The 20,219-nt window shown below is 41.8% G+C and overlaps 1 protein-coding gene across 2 annotated transcripts in view; it reads right to left on the bottom strand.

Annotated features, from left to right (window-relative positions):
• Positions 1 to 20,219, bottom strand: part of LOC141107548 (T-cell surface glycoprotein CD1b4-like) — a 289,276-nt gene that overhangs the window by 139,092 nt on the left and 129,965 nt on the right. The gene's annotated exons all lie outside the window — the stretch shown is intronic.

The following is a 20,219-nucleotide window of genomic DNA, read 5'->3' as shown; positions in this document are numbered from 1 at the left end:
ACTTGGTGTGGGTAGATTTCTGCCAGTCACCTGTGTGTCATGCCACTCCGGCCAGTGACTTTGACTAAGAAGGAGGTGAAGCTACCATGTTTCTACATGTAATATCCTGCCCCCATTGTGTTTAGCTATATAGTGGGCATGGAGGAGGAAGGAGGGAGTGGGCTGTCATTTACCACTGTGTATAAGCCCACATGTGTGACTCTATGGTTACATGGGCTGCTCAGATGTGATAGGGAGGAAATGCTCAGCTAAGAATCTCACTGAAAACTAAACATGTGCACAGTTGCCACCACAACAATTAACAGAGAGGATATTAGTACTGCATTGTGCCTGTTTGCTTAAAGTGGTTGTAAAACCTAAACTTTTTTCACCTTAATGCGCCATACACACGATCAGAAATGCCGCTAGCAAAAGACCGATCTGAGCTTTTGGTCGGAAAATGCGACCATGTGCATAATCCATCGGACTTTTGCAGGCGGAATTCCAGCCAGCAAAAGATTGAGAGCAGGTTCTCTATTTTTCGGTCGGAAAAATTTCCTATCCTAAAAAGCGATCGTCTGTATGCAAATCGGACGCAAAAAAAATCACGCATACTCAGAAACAATTTGACACATGCTCTGAAGCATTGAACTTAATTTTCTCGGCTCGTTGTATGTCACCGCATTCTTGACGGTCGAAAGTTCAGAGAACTTTTGTGTGACCGTGTGTATGGAAGACAACCTTGAGCGGAATCCCGTCGGAAAAGCCATCATATCTTTTTCCGACCAAAATCCTGATCGTGTGTACGCGGCATAATGCATTCTTTGCACCAGCTACACACTTAATGCCATTAACCTTGTTTTTGTGATCCATGGGTCAGCAGTCAAATCCATGCTGTATTAATAGTCACTGCAACAATCAATGATACGTACATTATATGACTATACAAAACAACCTGAAATATTTTTAGAGACATTCCAGGCAATCGAAGTTATGTAAAAACGACAACAAAGCATGTACAGTAGTTATTAATAATGCGCAATCCTAATCTAAATAACTCCATCATTATTATGTCACCTAAAATCGCATGTACAGTTAGGTCCATATATATTTGGACACAGGCACAATTTTAGTTTTTTCAGGTATTTACCAAAACATATTTAAGCTATAGTTATATAAAGTATCTGTTCTAAAAGTGCATACTCTCAGGTTTAATTTGAGGGTATGTACATCCAAGTCGGAGGAAGGGTTTAGGAATTACAGCTCCTAAGAATAGCCATCCCCACTTTTTCAAGGGGCCAAAAGTAATTGGACAATTGAATCAAAGGCTGTTTCATGGCCAGGTGTGGGCTACTCCTTCGTTATTTCTTCATCAATTAAGCAGGTAAAAGGTCTGGAGTTGATTCTAAATGTGGCATTTGCATTTGGAATCTATTGCTGTGAACCTACATCATGCGTTCAAAGGAGCTTCTCCATGCAAGTAAAACAGGCCATTGTAAGGCTTCAAAAACAAAACAAATCCATCAGAGATAGCAGCAACATTAGGAGTGGCCAAATCAACAGTTTGATACATTCTGAGGAGAAAAGAACGCACTGGTGAGCTCAGCAACATAAAAAGGCCTGGATGTCGACGGAAGACAACAGTGGTGGATGGCAGGATCCTCTCTATGATAAAGAAAAACCCATTCACAACATCCAAACAAGTGAAGGACACTCTCCAGAAGGTGGGCGTATCATTGTCAAAGTCTACAATCAAGAGAAGACTTCACAAGAGCAAATACAAAGGCTTCACCACAAGAAAAACCCGTTCAAAACATCCAGACAAGTGAAGGACACTCTCCAGGAGGTGGGCGTATCATTGTCAAAGTCTACAATAAAGAGAAGACTCACAAGAGCAAATACAGAGGGTTCACCACAAGGTGCAAACCATTTATAAGCCTGAAGAATAGAAAAGCCAGATTAGACTTTGCCAAAAAACATCTAAAAAAGCCAGACCAGTTCTGTAAAAGCATTCTTTGGACGGATGAAACTAAGATTATTCTGTACCAGAATGACAGAAAGAAAAAAGTGTGGAGTAGGCTTGGAACATCTCATGATCCAAAGCACACAATGTCATCTGTGGTCACATGGTGGAGCTTGAAGTGTGATGGCATGGGCATGTATGGCTTCCAGTGGCACTGAGTCATTGCTGTTTATTGATGAGATGACAGAAGACAGAAGCAGCTGGTTGATTGGATGGCGCTTCACAGTACAGATGGATAATGTAGAATAATTATATTAATTTGGCTTTATAATCAAGATCTGTATTTATGCAGTCTAAGTTCCCTTTTATGCTTTGACATTGAAAAAGCTCACTCAGCTCAGCATAAGACGAATCTTGAAATAGCTAGGTTGTGTGCATGTCATTTTTGTACCAGTTGTTCTCCATGTGCAGAGTTAATGACTAAAGGTCAGTAGGTCAGTGGTTTCACAGATAAGAATATACTCAGAGTATCTGTCATAGACTTTATTGTAAAGATCTTTTTAAAAGGTAAAAACATATATTATCTATAATATAGTTAGTTATTTGATATAGTTATTTAATTAGTTAGCTAGATTGAGTTTGTGTGAAGTAATATATATTTATATATATCCAATTATAGTTTAATATGCATTTGTAAGGTTTGGTACAGAATTGCATTTCTGTAGCTTAAAGTATATCCATTACAAGAATTCGGCCATTTGGAAAGGTCATTCACCTTGAGTTTTTTATAAGAATCTGTTGTGTGTTACTGACAATCAAAGAAGCTTAAGAGACGTGTCAGCTGTTGGCAGAGAGAATATTTAGAATAATCACGAATATGATCATTTCATATTTAGTTCTAGTCGTATATGGTTATGGCTGTAGTTTGCTGACTAGTAGATTTGGAATTGTATAAAAACCAGACACTAGGCTAGAAACAACAAGCTCCAAGAAGAAACTAAGTAAAGAACCTAGAAGGAGGCGTTTGCGTCAGATGTGGACAACAGTTCAGTAAAGCAGAGGGTGAGTTTTTCTCTGTCTGTTTTCTCACCTCTAGCCAAAGTTTGTAACTTTGGAAAAAAAAAAAAAAGGAAGACTCAGCCTACGAAGTTGATTGACAAGGCCAGATGGACGGTATGCTTCAAGCTATTGTTGGAAATCCAGGACTTTGTTTGTGAAAACGTAACGTTACGTACGTGAAGATTTCTGCCAAGGTTAGTTCCTAAGAAGGTGAGAAAGTCTCACATGATAAAATATTGGGTAGTTGCCCAAGAAGAAAAAAATGTTGAATCAGGAACTGAGACTTCACGTTATTTGAAAAAGCTACCATTGAGGTACAACAGGCAGATGTATGTACTATTTGGGTGAGCTAATATGAAAGTCGGGTTTTGATGTTTGAAGATGGAAAGTCCAAGAACAAAAGGCAAAGAAAAATCAACAGGCAAGCACACTACAGCACACTATAGCACACTGCAGCACACAATACAAGGAACAAGGCAAAAAGCTACAAGAAAATGATTCTTCCAAGAAAAAGTAACAAACGAAAGAAAACGCAACAAACGAAAGAAAACGCAACAAACGAAAGAAAAAGCAACTAACGAAAGAAAAGGCAACGAACAACAAAGTTAAAGGACATTATTCATCTCTTGTTTTTTTTAAGTGTACACAGGACTATCATACTAAACAAGGGGTGAGTGTGTTTGTTTATATCAAAGGGTAACATGGGATGGTTAACATCTCAAGGCTCAGAAGTATTTTCCTGTACCATCGGGAAATTGATACATTCCATATATATGGAATACAGAAATACATGCAGTAGTAATTAATGCCAGAGTGTAAAGAAGTTATTTAATAAGGAAACTAAGTTTAATGCTGCATGTAAATGTTTATGAATATTTAGGCCCTGAACTACAGAAAATGTGTGTTATTACACGTGGTCATTTTAAACACATATATAGGGGGCAGAAAAAAAAGTTTTCAGAGAAAAAAGTATTGATTAAGATTGTGGAAAGAACTGTATGAAATTGAGATTATGGAAAATAACATGGTGTTTAGTGTTTTAAAAAAATCCTACAGATTTGGTTGTAGGAAATAATAAGTTAAGGATTGAAAAATTTTTCCAAAAAATTCCAAACTTGGATTTGGTTATTAAATTAAAAGTAGTAAATTGTTCTAATTTACTGAAAATATTAAAATATGAAAGTTTTGTTCAATCTAAAAAATTGTAAAAATAACAATTGTTAAAAGTCTTTGTAAATGAGTATTTCTGGTAAAGGTAAGGACTTTGATTGAGGGATGAGTTTTTTCTGGGAAATGGCCAATCGCAGGTCATGGGCAGGACCCAATCTGTGATTGTCCTGTGATTGAGATTGTCCTCTAAACAATTTTTTTGTCATTACTATAATCAGGAAAGTCATATAACCTAGTGTACATGATTTTTGGCAGATGTACAAACAAAATATGTTTAAAAAAGTGGTAAAAAGGTTAAACATTTTAAAAACGAAAAACTAGATTGTTACAAAATTGTACAGTGTAGTGTATAGAAAGCATGATAGCTAAGACTGACTTTAACAGATCATTCTCTGAAGAGTTTGTGACATGCGAGAAGTGTATTACCAACAGAGAAATGTAGATCAAGTTACACAGACTAGTCAGTCATGCCATGACATTTTTCACTTTTGTGGATCAAGGCACAACACATTTTTGTGTTAAGTCTTCCAAATACCTGGAAGAGGATTCATTGATGAGAAAAATGTATTTTTAAAAGGTATTATTACTTACTAAAGTAATTGTTTTAAAAAAATAAATACGATTTTTTGGGCCTTAATAACTTTTCTCGAGAGTTCATTGAGATTTTTGCAGACAAAGTATCTGTCTGAGTAAATTTTAATGAATTATATAGGCTTACTGTAGGGCAAATATTTTTTAATAACAAAAGATAACATAATACACATTTGAAGATCTAAAGAAAGCCCTTATTAATTTAGTATTTTTGATTAATATAGAGATTTCTCTCAGCCATTTTACATTCAAGTGTATGTGGGTGATGAGACAATTTCATTGGTATTTATAAAAATGTGTTAGGAGTGCATTGTCCAATGCTACAGGTCAGAGACATTGTGGGTTTTGCACCATTTGTTTTGAAAAACATCTTATGTTACACTAAAGGTGTTATTACAAGGAAAACAGGAGGTGTCAATGCACACAGCTTTGTCTAGCGGCAACTGGATGTTAAAAAGATCAGTTGTAGTGGTATATAAATATACATGGGGATTAAATAGATGCAGTGTGAGGGATAGAACCACAGTTGTGTAAATTAAGGAAAAAGTCACTTATTCAACTTTTAGTGGACGCATTGAAAGCTGAATTTAAGACTGCCATGTGTTTAGCAGTCAGAGTGACAGGCATGTGTGGCTCATTCAATCATACTGTATGAGAGGAATGTTTTTGGTTCTGAAAAAAAATTTCAACATGATCAAATTTCTTTCAGAAATAGAATATTTGTGAAAGCCCAACCTAAATTGTCAGTATAAAGAAAAAATACAATAATCTGGTAAGATTATTTTTTTACACAATTTAATTTAGTCACAGGATAAAGAGGGGGACTATGACATTTTGTCTTAGAATCAGTACAGACTGATGAAGATAATATTTATTGTAAAAAAAAATGATTCCAACAAAAATGGATAGAGTTATTTTTAACCACTTGAGCCCCGGACCATTATGCTGCCTAAGGACCAGAGGTCTTTTTCCAATTTGGCACTGCGTCGCTTTAACTTTTAATTGCGCGGTCATGCAATGCTGTACCCAAACGAAATTTGCGTCCTTTTCTTCCCACAAATAGAGCTTTCTTTTGATGGTATTTGATCACCTCTGCAGTTTTTATTTTTTGCGCTATAAACGGAAAAAGACCGAAAATTTTGAAAAAAAATGATATTTTCTACTTTTTGTTATAAAAAAAATCCAATAAACTCAATTTTAGTCATACATTTAGGCCAAAATGTATTCGGCCACATGTCTTTGGTAAAAAAAATGTCAATAAGCGTATATTTATTGGTTTGCGCAAAAGTTATAGCGTCTACAAACTAGGGTACATTTTCTGGAATTTACACAGCTTTTAGTTTATGACTGCCTATGTCATTTCTTGAGGTGCTAAAATGGCAGGGCAGTACAAAACCCCCACAAATGACCCCATTTTGGAAAGTAGACACCCCAAGGAAATTGCTAAGAGGCATGTTGAACCCATTGAATATTTATTTTTTTTGTCCCAAGTGATTGAATAATGACAAAAAAAAAAAATATTTACAAAAAGTTGTCACTAAATGATATATTGCTCACACAGGCCATGGGCCTATGTGGAATTGCACCCCAAAATACATTCAGCTGCTTCTCCTGAGTACGGGGATACCACATGTGTGGGACTTTTTGGGAGCCTAGCCGCGTACGGGACCCCGAAAACCAATCACCGCCTTCAGGATTTCTAAGGGTGTAAATTTTTGATTTCACTCTTCACTGCCTATCACAGTTTCGGAGGCCATAAAATGCCCAGGTGGCACAAACCCCCCCCAAATGACCCCATTTTGGAAAGTAGACACCCCAAGCTATTTGCTGAGAGGCATATTGAGTCCATGGAATATTTATATTTTGACACAAGTTGCGGGAATGTGACACTTTTTTTTTTTTTTTTGCACAAAGTTGTCACTAAATGATATATTGCTCACACAGGCCATGGGCATATGTGGAATTGCACCCCAAAATACATTTAGCTGCTTCTCCTGAGTATGGGGATACCACATGTGTGGGACTTTTTGGGAGCCTAGCCGCGTACGGGGCCCCGAAATCCAATCACCGCCTTTAGCGTTTTTAAGGGCGTGAATTTTTGATTTTACTCTTCACTGCCTATCACCGTTTCGGAGGCCATGGAATGCCCAGGTGGCACAAAACCCCCCCAAATGACCCCATTTTGAAAAGTAGACACCCCAAGCTATTTGCTGAGAGGCATGGTGAGTATTTTGCAGCTCTCATTTGTTTTTGAAAATGAAGAAAGACAAGAAAAAACATTTTTTTTTTTTCTTTTTTCAAATTTCAAAACTTTGTGACAAAAAGTGAGGTCTGCAAAATACTCACTATACCTCTCAGCAAATAGCTTGGGGTGTCTACTTTCCAAAATGGGGTCATTTGGGGGGGTTTTGTGCCACCTGGGCATTCCATGGCATCCGAAACTGTGATAGGCAGTGAAGAGTGAAATCAAAAATTCACGCCCTTAGAAAGCCTGAAGGCGGTGCTTGGTTTTCGGGGTCCCGTACGCGGCTAGGCTCCCAAAAAGTCTCACACATGTGGTATCTCCGTACTCAGGAGAAGCAGCAGAATGTATTTTGGGGTGTAATTTCACATATTCCCATGGCATGTTTGAGAAATATATCATTTAGTGAAAACTTTGTGCAAAAAAAAAAAAAAAAAAATTTGTCTCTTTCCCGCAACTTGTGTCGCAATATAAAATATTCCATGGACTCGACATGCCTCTCAGCAAATAGCTTGGGGTGTCTACTTTCCAAAATGGGGTCATTTGGGGGGGTTTTGAACTGTCCTGGCATTTTATGCACAACATTTAGAAGCTTATGTCACACATCACCCACTCTTCTAACCACTTGAAGACAAAGCCCTTTCTGACACTTATTGTTTACATGAAAAAGTTATTTTTTTTTGCAAGAAAATTACTTTGAACCCCCAAACATTATATATTTTTTTAAAGCAAATGCCCTACAGATTAAAATGGTGGGTGTTTCATTTTTTTTTTTCACACAGTATTTGCGCAGCGATTTTTCAAACGCATTTTTTGGGGAAAAAACACACTTTTTTAAATTTTAATGCACTAAAACACACTATAGTGCCCAAATGTTTGATGAAATAAAAAAGATGATCTTAGGCCGAGTACATGGATACCAAACATGACATGCTTTACAATTGCGCACAAACGTGCAGTGGCAACAAAATAAATACATTTTTAAAAGCCTTTAAAAGCCTTTACAGGTTACCACTTTAGATTTACAGAGGAGGTCTACTGCTAAAATTACTGCCCTCGATCTGACCTTCGCGGTGATACCTCACATGCATGGTGCAATTGCTGTTTACGTTTGACGACAGACCCCGTTCGCCTTAGCGCAAGAGCAGGGGGCGACAGGGGTGCTTTTTTTTTTTCTTTTATTATTTTTTTGCTTTCTTATCTTATTTTTAAACTGTTCCTTTCATTTTTTTTTTTTTTTTATCATTTTTATTGTTATCTCGGGGAATGTAAATATCCCCTATGATAGCAATAGGTAGTGACAGGTACTCTTTTTTGAAAAAATTGGGGTCTATTAGACCCTAGATCTCTCCTCTGCCCTCAAAGCATCTGACCACACCAAGATCGGTGTGATAAAATGCTTCCCCAATTTCCCAATGGCGCTATTTACATCTGGCGAAATCTAAGTCATAAAATGCTCGTAGCTTCCGGTTTCTTAGGCCATAGAGATGTTTGGAGCCACTCTGGTCTCTGATCAGCTCTATGGTCAGCTGGCTGAATCACCGGCTGCATTCTCAGGTTCCCTGTTGAGACAGGAGAGCCAGAGAAAAACACGGAAGACGGTGGGGGGGGCATTCCCTCCCACGGCTTGTAAAAGCAGTCTAGAGGCTAATTAGCCGCTAGGATTGCTTTTACATGAAAGCCGACCGCTGGCTGAAAAGAATGATACCAAGATGATACCTAAACCTGCAGACATCATTCTGGTATAACCACTCAAAGTTGTGAATGGCGTACCTGAAGACAAAAAAATGGTTAACAATAAAGCACAGTAAACGGTAAAGTATAAATAATTACATACCTGAAAAACAAACATGATAAAACAAAATAACAATAACAATAACAATAAAACATTGCAGAATAGAATACAGTATAAAAGAGCAGAACAATAGAGAGAGAGAATAGAGAGAGAGAACAATAAAACGACAACAATTTTTTTTTATTTTATATATATATTTTTTTTTTTACACTTTTTTTGTAACTAACTTTTATAACGGTAACCGGTTCCAGGTTCGGGTCTCTCAAAATGCGATGGCATCTTGGGAGACCCTGTGAAAGTGTGCCCTAGTCTGTGGAATGCTGTACCCTACGCTAATACTCAACTAGTGCATGGTAGCGTTCAAAACATTCACCAATGCAAAGACCGGGATTGTCAGGACAGGAGGGACAATAATAGCGGGTGTCACGCCTATATCCGCGCTTGCTGCAGACACGACATCTTTTTTGGGGGGGTTTGTTGGGTAGGGGTACTCGGGAGGACATAAAGAAAATGCCTCTCATGCAGCCGACTGCATTTAGTTGGGGATGTGAATGGGGGAAGTACGGGCGCTGCAGAAGCGGTGGGTTCCCAATTAGGATTGGCGAATGCAGCAGGAAGGGCACTATGGGCACGACGGGCCTGTGTTTGTCTTCTTGGTGGCAGCGGGACACTACTTGTGCTTGCCACCTCATCAGCTTGAACTGCACTTATGGGACTCGCCACGTCACCAAGTGTTACTGCAGTGCTGGTTTGACTACGACCGGGGTGTACTAGGCCGCTGGTGCTTGCCAGTTCACCAAAACGCTACAAAAAAAACTGTTAGCGATCGCAGGGATCAGGCCTGACTCTGCGAACGCTGCAGTTATGCGTTTAGTCTTTTGTAAGTGACAGTGATCGATCGATACTGCACTTGGGTGGGCTGGGCCGGGCGGAGGGGCAAAACGCAGGTGCTAGCAGGTATCTGTGCTGATCCCACTAACACTGCGTTTTTGGGAACCCTAAACTGCTGGGGACGCTAGTATAGATCTGATCGGATCAGATATTGATCCGTACAGATACTATACCACTAAGGAAGGTGTACGGTGCGTGCGTGGGTGTTAGTGGTACTGGCGCTAACCTGACGCTGCCTGGGGCTGTTGCTTGCCAGTTCACCAAAACGCTACCAAAAAAACTGTTAGCGATCGCAGGGATCAGGCCTGACTCTGCGAACGCTGCAGTTATGCGTTTAGTGTTTTGTAAGTGACAGTGATCGATCGATACTGCACTTGGGTGGGCTGGGCTGGGCCGGGCGGAGGGGCAAAACGCAGGTGCTAGCAGGTATCTGGGCTGATCCCACTAACACTGCGTTTTTGGGAACCCTAAACTGCTGGGGACACTAGTATAGATCTGATCGGATCAGATATTGATCTGATCAGATACTATACCACTAAGGGAGGTGTACGGTGCGTGCGTGGGTGTTAGCGCTACTGGCGCTAACCTGACGCTGCCTGGGGCTGGTGCTTGCCAGTTCACCAAAATGCTACCAAAAAAACTGTTAGCGATCGCAGGGATCAGGCCTGACTCTGCGAACGCTGCAGTTATGCGTTTAGTGCCTTGTAAGTGACAGTGATCGATCGATACTGCACTTGGGCCGGGCCTGGCGGAGGGACAAAACGCAGGTGCTAGCAGGTATCTGGGCTGATCCCGCTAACGCTGCGTTTTTGGGAACCCTAAACTGCTGGGGACGCTAGTATAGATCTGATCGGATCAGATATTGATCCGTACAGATACTATACCACTAAGGGAGGTGTACGGTGCGTGCGTGGGTGTTAGCGGTACTGGCACTAATTTGACGCTGCCTGGGGCGACGCATATCACCGCCGGGCGATCAGGGGGCTAAACCTTTATTCGGTAATAAACGGCGGGTGCCCTGACACTATAAAAAATAAACGAACTAACCAGCGTCACCCGTAACGGTTATACGGTGATCAGTGGTGAAAGGGTTAACTAGGGGGCAATCAAGGGGTTAAAACATTTATTAGGTAGTATATGGGGGTCCCTGACGCTATAAAACGCTGACGGCGAACCTAAATATTTACCTCACTAACTAGCGTCACCAGTGACACTAATACAGCGATCAGAAAAATGATCGCTTAGCGACACTGGTGACAGGGGGTGATCAAGGGGTTAAAACTTTATTAGGGGGGGTTAGGGGGGTACCCTAGACCTAAAGGGGGGTAATACTCACTGTCCCAACACTGTAACTGTCACAAACTGACACTATGCAGTAATCAGAAAAAAAAAAAAAAAAAAACTGCTGGTGTCAGTTTGTGACAGGGAGGGGGGGGTGGTTAGGGGGGGATCGGGGGGCGATCGGGGGGGGGATCGGGGTGATTTGTGTGCCTGGCATGTTCTACTGTGTTGTGTAGTGTTTGTGCACTCACAGTTCAGTCTTCTCTCCTCGGCGCTGCAACGGAATACCGAGCCGAGGAGAGATGACATCATTTCCTTTGCTGCTGTTTAGCATACAGCAGCAAAGGAAGTGATCTGATTGGCCGGCGGCGATCGCGAGGGGGGGGCCACGAACGAATGGCCTCCCCCTCGTCTCCGATCGCCGGGGGACCAAACGGGACCGCCTCGGGCGGCGGGGGGGGTCCGATCGGACCCCCCACCCGCGGGAGGCAAATCACGTACATGTACGTGATTTTGCCTGCCCGTGCCGCCTTGCCGACGTACATCGGCGTGAGGCGGTCGTCAAGTGGTTAAATGAAAATATTTCTTTTTGCATATCCAGGTACCTGACTGACTGACTGATTGTTTTGTTTAAGCTAATGAAAGAAATTCTGAACTACTCATTTTAGAACACTTTGTCATCAAACTTCTGAATATTGTTTTATTTATTTATAGAACAATCCAAAAGGAAAGAGTAACCTAATACTACAAAGTATTGAGGAATTTGGCAAATCTATATAGATTGATTATATTAGTTTTTTTTCCACCTGCTAAAGGATGATATTAGGATGTTGTTTTTTTTTAGTTAATGTTTCTTTTTGATAAATTAATTGAGATAATTCTAGAAAAAATAATATTTTTTAACAAAAGCTAAGTTGTTGTGACCTTATGTCATATTCCACTGGGGTTGGATTTCAAACCATGGAGTCAGATTATGATTTAAAATTTTATAGGGCATGTATGCAATTTTAGGTATTTAGTAAAGTTTTTGTTTCTTATCATCTTAAGTACTTAGGTATTGTAGAACGTATGATTAGTATTATAAAGTCTAAATAGGGTAAGATGATTCAAGAATAAGGTAAAGATTGGGTGACTTATTTACCTGCTATAGTTTTAGTTTAAAAACTTTATTATTTTTTTAAACATAAGGTTTGTTAACTTTTTGAGTTAATGACAGGATGTCTTTTGAGATTAGCATACTCCGTTATTTTTATATAATCTGTTGTATAGAAGGAAGTGTGGTTGCAAACATTGCAAACAGGTGCAGGTATTTCAGAAGTTTGTTCACAAAACATGGCTAGGCCTTTGCTAAATTTAAATAGAAATGATGTCTTGAATGAGATTTCTACTTCTTATGGGTACGTTTAGTAATTTATTCCAGTAGCTAAAGTTATGGTTAAGAATTATAGATCTGAAGGTACCAGGGATGCAAACAGAGATGTCAATTGGCATGCCAATTGGAAAGATTATTTTGTTATTTTTAAGGTACATTGGACATTTTTGTTTATTGCATCCTATAGTTATTATATTTATTATCATGATATTATGTATTTTATTTCAAATCTGTATTATGGTTAGAATGAAACGATTTTATAAATTGATCAAGGAAGAAATGGTCCATACCAGACCCTAATCCGAGCACGCAGCCCGGCCGGCTAGGAAAGGGGTGGGGACGAGCGAGTGCCCCCCCTCCTGAGCCGTACCAGGCCGCATGCCCTCAACATGGGGAGGTGAGTGCCTTGGGGGAGGGGGGCGCCCTGCAGGGGCCCCCCACCCCAAAGCACCTTGTCCCCATGTTGATGAGGACAAGGGCCTCTTCCCGACAACCCTGGCCGTTGGTTGTCGGGTCTGCGGCGAGACAGCGGCGACAAGACAGCGGCAGCAGACCGGGCCCCTCGCTGGCAATAGAGCTGGAAGAAGATAGTGGCGGGGCCCGGGAGAAGAGGCCGAACACCGGGAGAAGAGGCCGAACACCGGAAGAAGTCGGAAGGAGACCCCCCGAAGTTGGAAGAAGATCCCGGAGCTGACTAATAAATTACTCTTAAAACCTGTGTAGTGTGTTTTTTTTATATTGACACTTTTCCCTAGGTGAATGGGTAGGGGTACCATGTACCCCAAACTCATTCACACAGGGTGGGGGGCCGGGATCTGGGGGCCCCCTTATTAAAGGGGGCTCCCGGATTCCAATAAGCCCCCCGCCCGCAGACCCCGACAACCAACGGCCAGGGTTGTCGGGAAGAGGCCCTTGTCCTCATCAACATGAGGACAAGGTGCTTTGGGGTGGTGGGGCCCCACAGGGTGCCCCCCTCCCCCAAGGCACCCCCCCATGTTAAGGGCATGCGGCCTGGTACGGCTCAGGAGGGGGGGTGCTCGCTCGTCCCCTCCCCTTTCCTGGCCGGCCGGGCTGCGTGCTTAGATAAGGGTCTGGTATGGATCGGGGGGGACCCCCACGCCAATTTTTCGGCGTAGGGGGTTCCCCTTACAATCCATGCCAGACCTAAGGGCCTGGTATGCCCCTGGGGGGGGAACCCACGCCGTTTTTTTCATTTAAAATTTGGCGCAGTGTTCCCGCCTCAGGATTCATACCAGACAGCTGTCAGCACTGCCTGTCACTCATCGCGGAAGGAAACTTTTCCTTTCCCGATGAGTGAGCCATCTTGGCGCTGGCTCCTGCGACGGGGCTCGCAGGTGTCAAATCTCGCCGAGAAATGCGGCGAGATTGACACAATATCGCGGTCACCTACTGTAGGTTGTGTGCATGTCATTTTTGTACCATTTGTTCTCCATGTGCAGAGTTAATGACTAAAGGTCAGTAGGTCAGTGGTTTCACAGATAAGAATATACTCAGAGTATCTGTCATAGACTTTATTGTAAAGATCTTTTTAAAAGGTAAAAACATATATTATCTATAATATAGTTAGTTATTTGATATAGTTATTTAATTAGTTAGCTAGATTGAGTTTGTGTGAAGTAATATATATTTATATATATCCAATTATAGTTTAATATGCATTTGTAAGGTTTGGTACAGAATTGCATTTCTGTAGCTTAAAGTATATCCATTACAAGAATTCGGCCATTTGGAAAGGTCATTCACCTTGAGTTTTTTATAAGAATCTGTTGTGTGTTACTGACAATCAAAGAAGCTTAAGAGACATGTCAGCTGTTGGCAGAGAGAATATTTAGAATAATCACGAATATGATCATTTCATATTTAGTTCTAGTCGTATATGGTTATGGCTGTAGTTTGCTGACTAGTAGATTTGGAATTGTATAAAAACCAGACACTAGGCTAGGGACACACGGCATGACACGACATGACATGACATGGCACAACACACTACACAGGTCCTTCATTCACACACAGAAGGACTTCACTACTTTTTCACACACACAAAGAAGGACACACACATCCTTACACTACAGAAGACATTTTGTTTACATTAGGCCTATATACAGCCTACCTCACAAACAGCTGCTAGAGCAGACACCTCTCTGACATAGAGAAGCACAGACGGAGCTGAAACATCTCTTGAACTTTCTTGATACAAGTTTTTGTTCCTATTATCTTTTGTTTTACTACATCAAGCTGTAAGAAGAATTTAACTTTGTATATATTTTCAAGTTATTGCCAAGTGTGACCAAATAAACTCACACTTTGTTTTAAGACAGCCTGGCTACTGAACTTTTGAACAAAACGCCTAAGACACTGTTGACATAACACGTGTCTGTGAGTAGAGAAGGTTTTCACTTCTCTACATTTTTACAGATAATAATCCAAAATACACTGCAAAAGCAACCCAGGAGCAGGAAAAGAAGTGGAATATTCTGCAATGGCCAAGTCAATCACCTGATCTCAACCCAATTGAGCATAAATGTCACTTGCTAAAGGCAAAACTAAAGTCATAAAGAGCCACAAACAAAGAACAACTGAAGACAGCTGCAGTTAGAGCCTGGCAAAGCTTCAGAAAGGAGGAAACCCAGTCTTTGGTAATTAGGAATATGTGGCCCATCACAACCATATTAGAACAATGCCATGCCTCCATCCCTATATGTTGCATGAAGAAGATAAAAGGAAATGGGACTTTACATTAAGCATGTCATTGTGTATAGAATAATACATCTGTCTGTTTTAATTTAACATCTCAATCCCATATGGTCATCCATGATTGTAGAAAAAATAACAATATATCAATATCAATCATATTCAAAAAATATAACAATATAATCATAAAAGATTCACTCAGCAAATGTATATAATATATTTAATACAGGTAATCAATGGACATTGTAATGGATTGTAATCATTACAGCATGAATAAAAGTATAATTCATACAAGAGATAAAACATGTAGGTATATTTACATAGTATTTGTACAAATGGTAAACATTAATATCAAAATGCATAATTTGGGTGAGAATGTTCCGGCACTCTTATTTGAAAACTCAACGCATTTCATGGCATTATAGCCAATCATCAGGAGTAAAATGCACGGTAAATGCTGAAAATCAGATAAATATTCATTAGTATATAATGCCCTCTGAAGAGGGAAAATGTAAAGGGTAAACTAATTTTAACCTCTTGCTTACTGGGCACTTAAACCCCCCCCTGCCCAGACCAATTTTTAGCTTTCAGCGCTGTCACACTTTGAATGACAATTGCGCGGTCATGCTCCCCTTTTTTATAATTTTTTTCACACAAATGGAGCTTTCTTTTGGTGGTTTAATCACCACTTGGGTTTTTATTTTTTGCTAAACAAACAAAAAAAGACAGAAATTTTAGAGAAAAAAAACAAACATGTTTCATAGTTTGTTATAAAATTTTGCAAACGGGTAATTTTTCTCCTTCAATGATATTCGCTGATGAGGCTGCACTGATGAGCACTGATGGGCACAGATAAGGCGACACTGATAGGCATTGATAAGACTGCACTGATGGGCCCTGATGGGTGGCACTGATGGGCATTGATAGGTGGCAATGATGGGTACTGATGGGCACTGGTAGGTGGCACTGATGGGTACTGGTAGGGGGTATTGATAGGCAGCACTGGTGATGAGGCACTGATAGGTGACACTGTGGGCACTGATGGGTGGTACTGTGGGCACTGGTAGGTGGCGCTGGTGGGCACTGGTAGGTGGCACAAGTGGGCACAGAAGCCTCCGCAGAGGCTCTCCACGATCAGAACTGATCGGTTGGACTTGATGGACTTGTGTCTTTTTTCAACCTCACCTACTATGTAACTATGTAACTATGATGTCCCTCTCACAGCCACCGGTGATCGGCTACCAGCGTGAGGAGAAAAAATAGCCGTTTACCGGCTCTGTTTACATCACATGATCAGCTGTCATTGGCTGACAGCTGACCACGTGGTAAGGGGTCGGGATCGACCCCTTACTCCGATCTGTGATCAGCCAAGTCTCATAGACGAGCTGATCATAGAGCACACCGCACGTGTGCTGCAGGCTGCTCGAGCACGGGAGGACGTCTATGGATGCCCTCCCTGCAAATTAGGTCCGCGCTGTAGCCGTCTTTCGGCTATAGTGCGGACGGGAGGTGGTTAAGGTACTTACTGATACAGCTCACAGGCTGTACCCAGCTTCTATGATATAATAGGGTGGTGGTCTGGGATGCACCCGGGGTTGAGGCGGATGACCCCCCCCCCAAAGAAAGTAGTAAAGAGGGACCAAGGGGGGCAACAGCCAAGGGGCATGCCAGACCAGCCACAACATAAATCCCAAGGTGTACTATGTGTGCGCATTTCGCTTGTACCCAATCTGTGGAAACATTGTAAAAATGGGTAAATATTTTAAAGGTGATAGTCTGCTACCTTTAAAATGACCAGTTTTAAGTTATGAAGGGAGATCAGTTTCAGTGTTTTTGAATCCATCATTTCTCAGAACTCCATACACATGGACAAGACATTCTGAGTAAATATGTCAAGTTTCATGCATTTCTGATGCTCAGGGAGCTAACAGATGAAATTAACATTTTGTCATCACTACCTAATTTTTGTTTTTATCCTTCACTCTATAGGACTGTGATACCATACTATTAGACACCATGCAACGTTTCTCCTTCACAAACCAACTTGTAAGTACCACCTTGCTTCAAGATTACAGGTTTGAACAGTATGAAATAATGTTTCCTTAGGATGCACTGAGTAAGACTTTGAAGACTTATCCACTGCTCAATAAGAGTAAGTTGAAGACAGAGGTTAAGCCTCGTACACACGATCAGATTTTCCGATGGGAATTCTGTGATGACAGGCTGCTGGTGGAAAATCCGACCGTTTGTACGCTCCATCGGACAAGACAAATGTTGGATGGCAGGCTTTAAAAATTTCCGCTGACAAATGTCTGTTGTAGGATTTTCCGAGCGTGTGTGCACAAGTCCGTCGGACAAAAGTCCAAAGTCCAAACACGCATGCTCGGAAGCAAGGACGAGCCACAAGTGGTCGGTCTTGTAAACTAGCGTTTGTAATGGAGAATTAACATTTGTGACGCAGCAAATTATGAAATCTCGAAATGCAGCGCACAATTCTCTTCTTCTTTAATGGGATAATAATGAAGCTGCTTTGCTGGTGATACTGATGGAGTTATTGCAAACTAATTTTCAAAGGCTTTTTTTCCTAGTGATATCAAGAATATTATTATTATGCTTATTATTATTTTTTTTTTTATGCAAGTTACCACACCACCATAGTTTTTAAGATGAAAGATACAACTATGTTGGTGTATCAGGGTACTCACCAGGGCCGAGATGCTGAGAGCGGCTCCCCTTGCAGCTGAGTGCGCTATACCCCTGGAGGTGGCACAGAGGGTATCGGGCACAGAGAGGCATGGGTCGCCAGGCACTAGTAGGAGCCTGCGTGTTGAACTTCTGTCTGGTAGTAGTCCGTGCAGGGTACACCCGGACGGTGATCAGCAGAGGAATCAGACTGGGGCTCCAACACCTTGGTCCTGAAGTAGATAACTGGAACAAAGTATGTAGAGAAGCCAGGGGGTCAAACACAGCAAGCCGGTAGGAAGGAAGTCCGTTTAAACAAGCCAAGGTCATACATAGGAATCAATCAATAGGAGAGTCCAAGACAGGCCGGGGGTCAAACACTGGAGCAGGCAGTAGCAAAGTCTTTAAAGAGAAGCCGGGGTTCAAACACTGGAGCAGACTGAAGAGGAATCCGTTAAGCAAGCCGAGGTCAAGGTGCAGGGGAAGTTCAAGGATGGTCAAGGAAATCCGGGTCACAACAGGCAGGAGTCAATAGCAGAACAAGGAACAGGAACACAGAAGCTGAAATGACAAACCAGCAATAAGCCAGAGAGCTGGGCTGCCTTTTATAGGGCTAATAGGGGAACCCACGTGTGCGGCTAAGATGCGTACGTGCGTACGTGCTTACGCCGTTTCGCCGTTTCACCGTTTCGCCGTCCGCTGACTTGCACGTCTATGTGTGCCATTACGCCGTGACGCGGTCTGCTGAATCGCGTACCCGCATACGCCTATTAGCCATTCTGCCGCGCAGGCATACAGGGAAATGCCGGTACTGGCAAACAAAGTTTCTGTTATTCCTCTGACAGTGCCCCCCCCCGAGGGGCAGCCTCCGGATGCCCAACCTGGCTAATATCCCTGGGTGTCGCCTGTGAAAATTCTGAACCAAACGAGGTGCGTGTATATTACTGGCAGGTTCCCATCTTCCGGTGGGTACCCTTTCCATTTCACCAGATACTGAGTCTGCCTACCCCTCTTTCTACAGTCCATAATTGCTTCCACCTCAAATTCTTCTTCACCCTCTACCTCCACTGGTGGAGGTGGAGGTTCCTCCCTTCCTGAAAAAGAATTGGGAACTACTGGTTTTAGTAGGGATGCATGGAACACTGCATGGATTCTAAGAGTACTGGGTAAGGTTAGTTCAAAGGCCACAGGATTAATTACCCTTTTTACTTCAAAAGGACCAATGAATTTTGGGCCAAGTTTACGTGAGGGACAGGGTAATCTAAGATTGACAGCAGATAGCCAAACCTTATCCCCAGCCTTAAATTCCGGATTGTTTCTTCTCCCTTTGTTGTAATATTCCTTATAGCTGTCTTGAGCTTCCTTCATGGCCTTTTGGATCTGTAAAAAATTAGATTGGATGAGATTTACTCGATCTTGAACTGCGGGGGTTGTGACTTCTGGAATGGAGTTTGGCAAAAAAGATGGGTGGAACCCATAGTTGGCCCAAAAAGGCGTCTGATTGGTGGCAGAGTGTGTGGCATTATTATAGGCGAACTCTGCACAGGGGAGAAGGGTTGACCAATTATCCTGAGAGCTAGAGCAGAAACAACGGAGATATTGCTCCAAGGTCTGATTTGTCCTTTCTGTTTGGCCATTGCTTTGGGGATGGTATGCTGAAGAAAAGGAGGTTTTGATTTCCAGGGATTTACAAAGGTCTTTCCAGAATCTTGAGGTAAATTGAATTCCTCTATCAGAGGTGATGTTGTGGGGAACGCCATGGAGTCTTATTATTTCTTTAATAAAAACATTTGCTGTAGCCAAAGCAGAAGGGGTACCAATCATGGGTAGAAAGTGTGCCATCTTTGAGAGGCGATCAACCACTACTAAGATGGTGGAAAAATTTTCAGAGGGAGGTAGATCAACAATGAAGTCCAAAGAAACCTCACTCCAATGTCTTTCAGGGATAGATAGGGGTCTAAGGAGGCCCCAAGCTTTAGTGTTTGACCCTTTGCTGCGTTGGTAGGTAATGCAGGATTGAACGTACTTTTTACAGTCTTGCCTCCAACCCGGCCACCAGAAAGAGCGGTGAACTAATTCAGAAGTCTTCCGTACTCCGAAATGTCCTGCCATTTTGTGATCATGGAAAGTCTGTAAAATTCTAAGCCTTACAGAGGAGGGGACAAACAGCAAACCATCTCTTTTTTCTAAGGAGGATATCTCGGATTCCGTGCATTGCCTAGAGGCCTGTTCAATAGCAGATTGAAGGTTAGGTTGAATGAGATGAAGAAAATTGTGAGAGGATAGAATGGTTTCAGGTTCTGTTGACTCATTGGCCTCTGGAAACATACGGGAAAGTGCGTCCGCCTTCCCATTTTTTGACCCAGGTCGATAGGAGATATGGAAATTGAACCTGGAGAAGAATAATGCCCATCGGGCTTGTCGGGGCCTAAGACGTTTGGCTGTTCGGAGATACTCCAGGTTCTTGTGGTCCGTGAAGATC

Source organism: Aquarana catesbeiana, linkage group LG09 (genome assembly GCF_042186555.1).
Source record: "Aquarana catesbeiana isolate 2022-GZ linkage group LG09, ASM4218655v1, whole genome shotgun sequence".
NCBI lineage: Eukaryota > Metazoa > Chordata > Amphibia > Anura > Ranidae > Aquarana > Aquarana catesbeiana.
The sequence above is the reverse complement of the archived record's forward strand: the minus strand, read 5'-3'. Positions and strand labels throughout refer to the sequence as shown.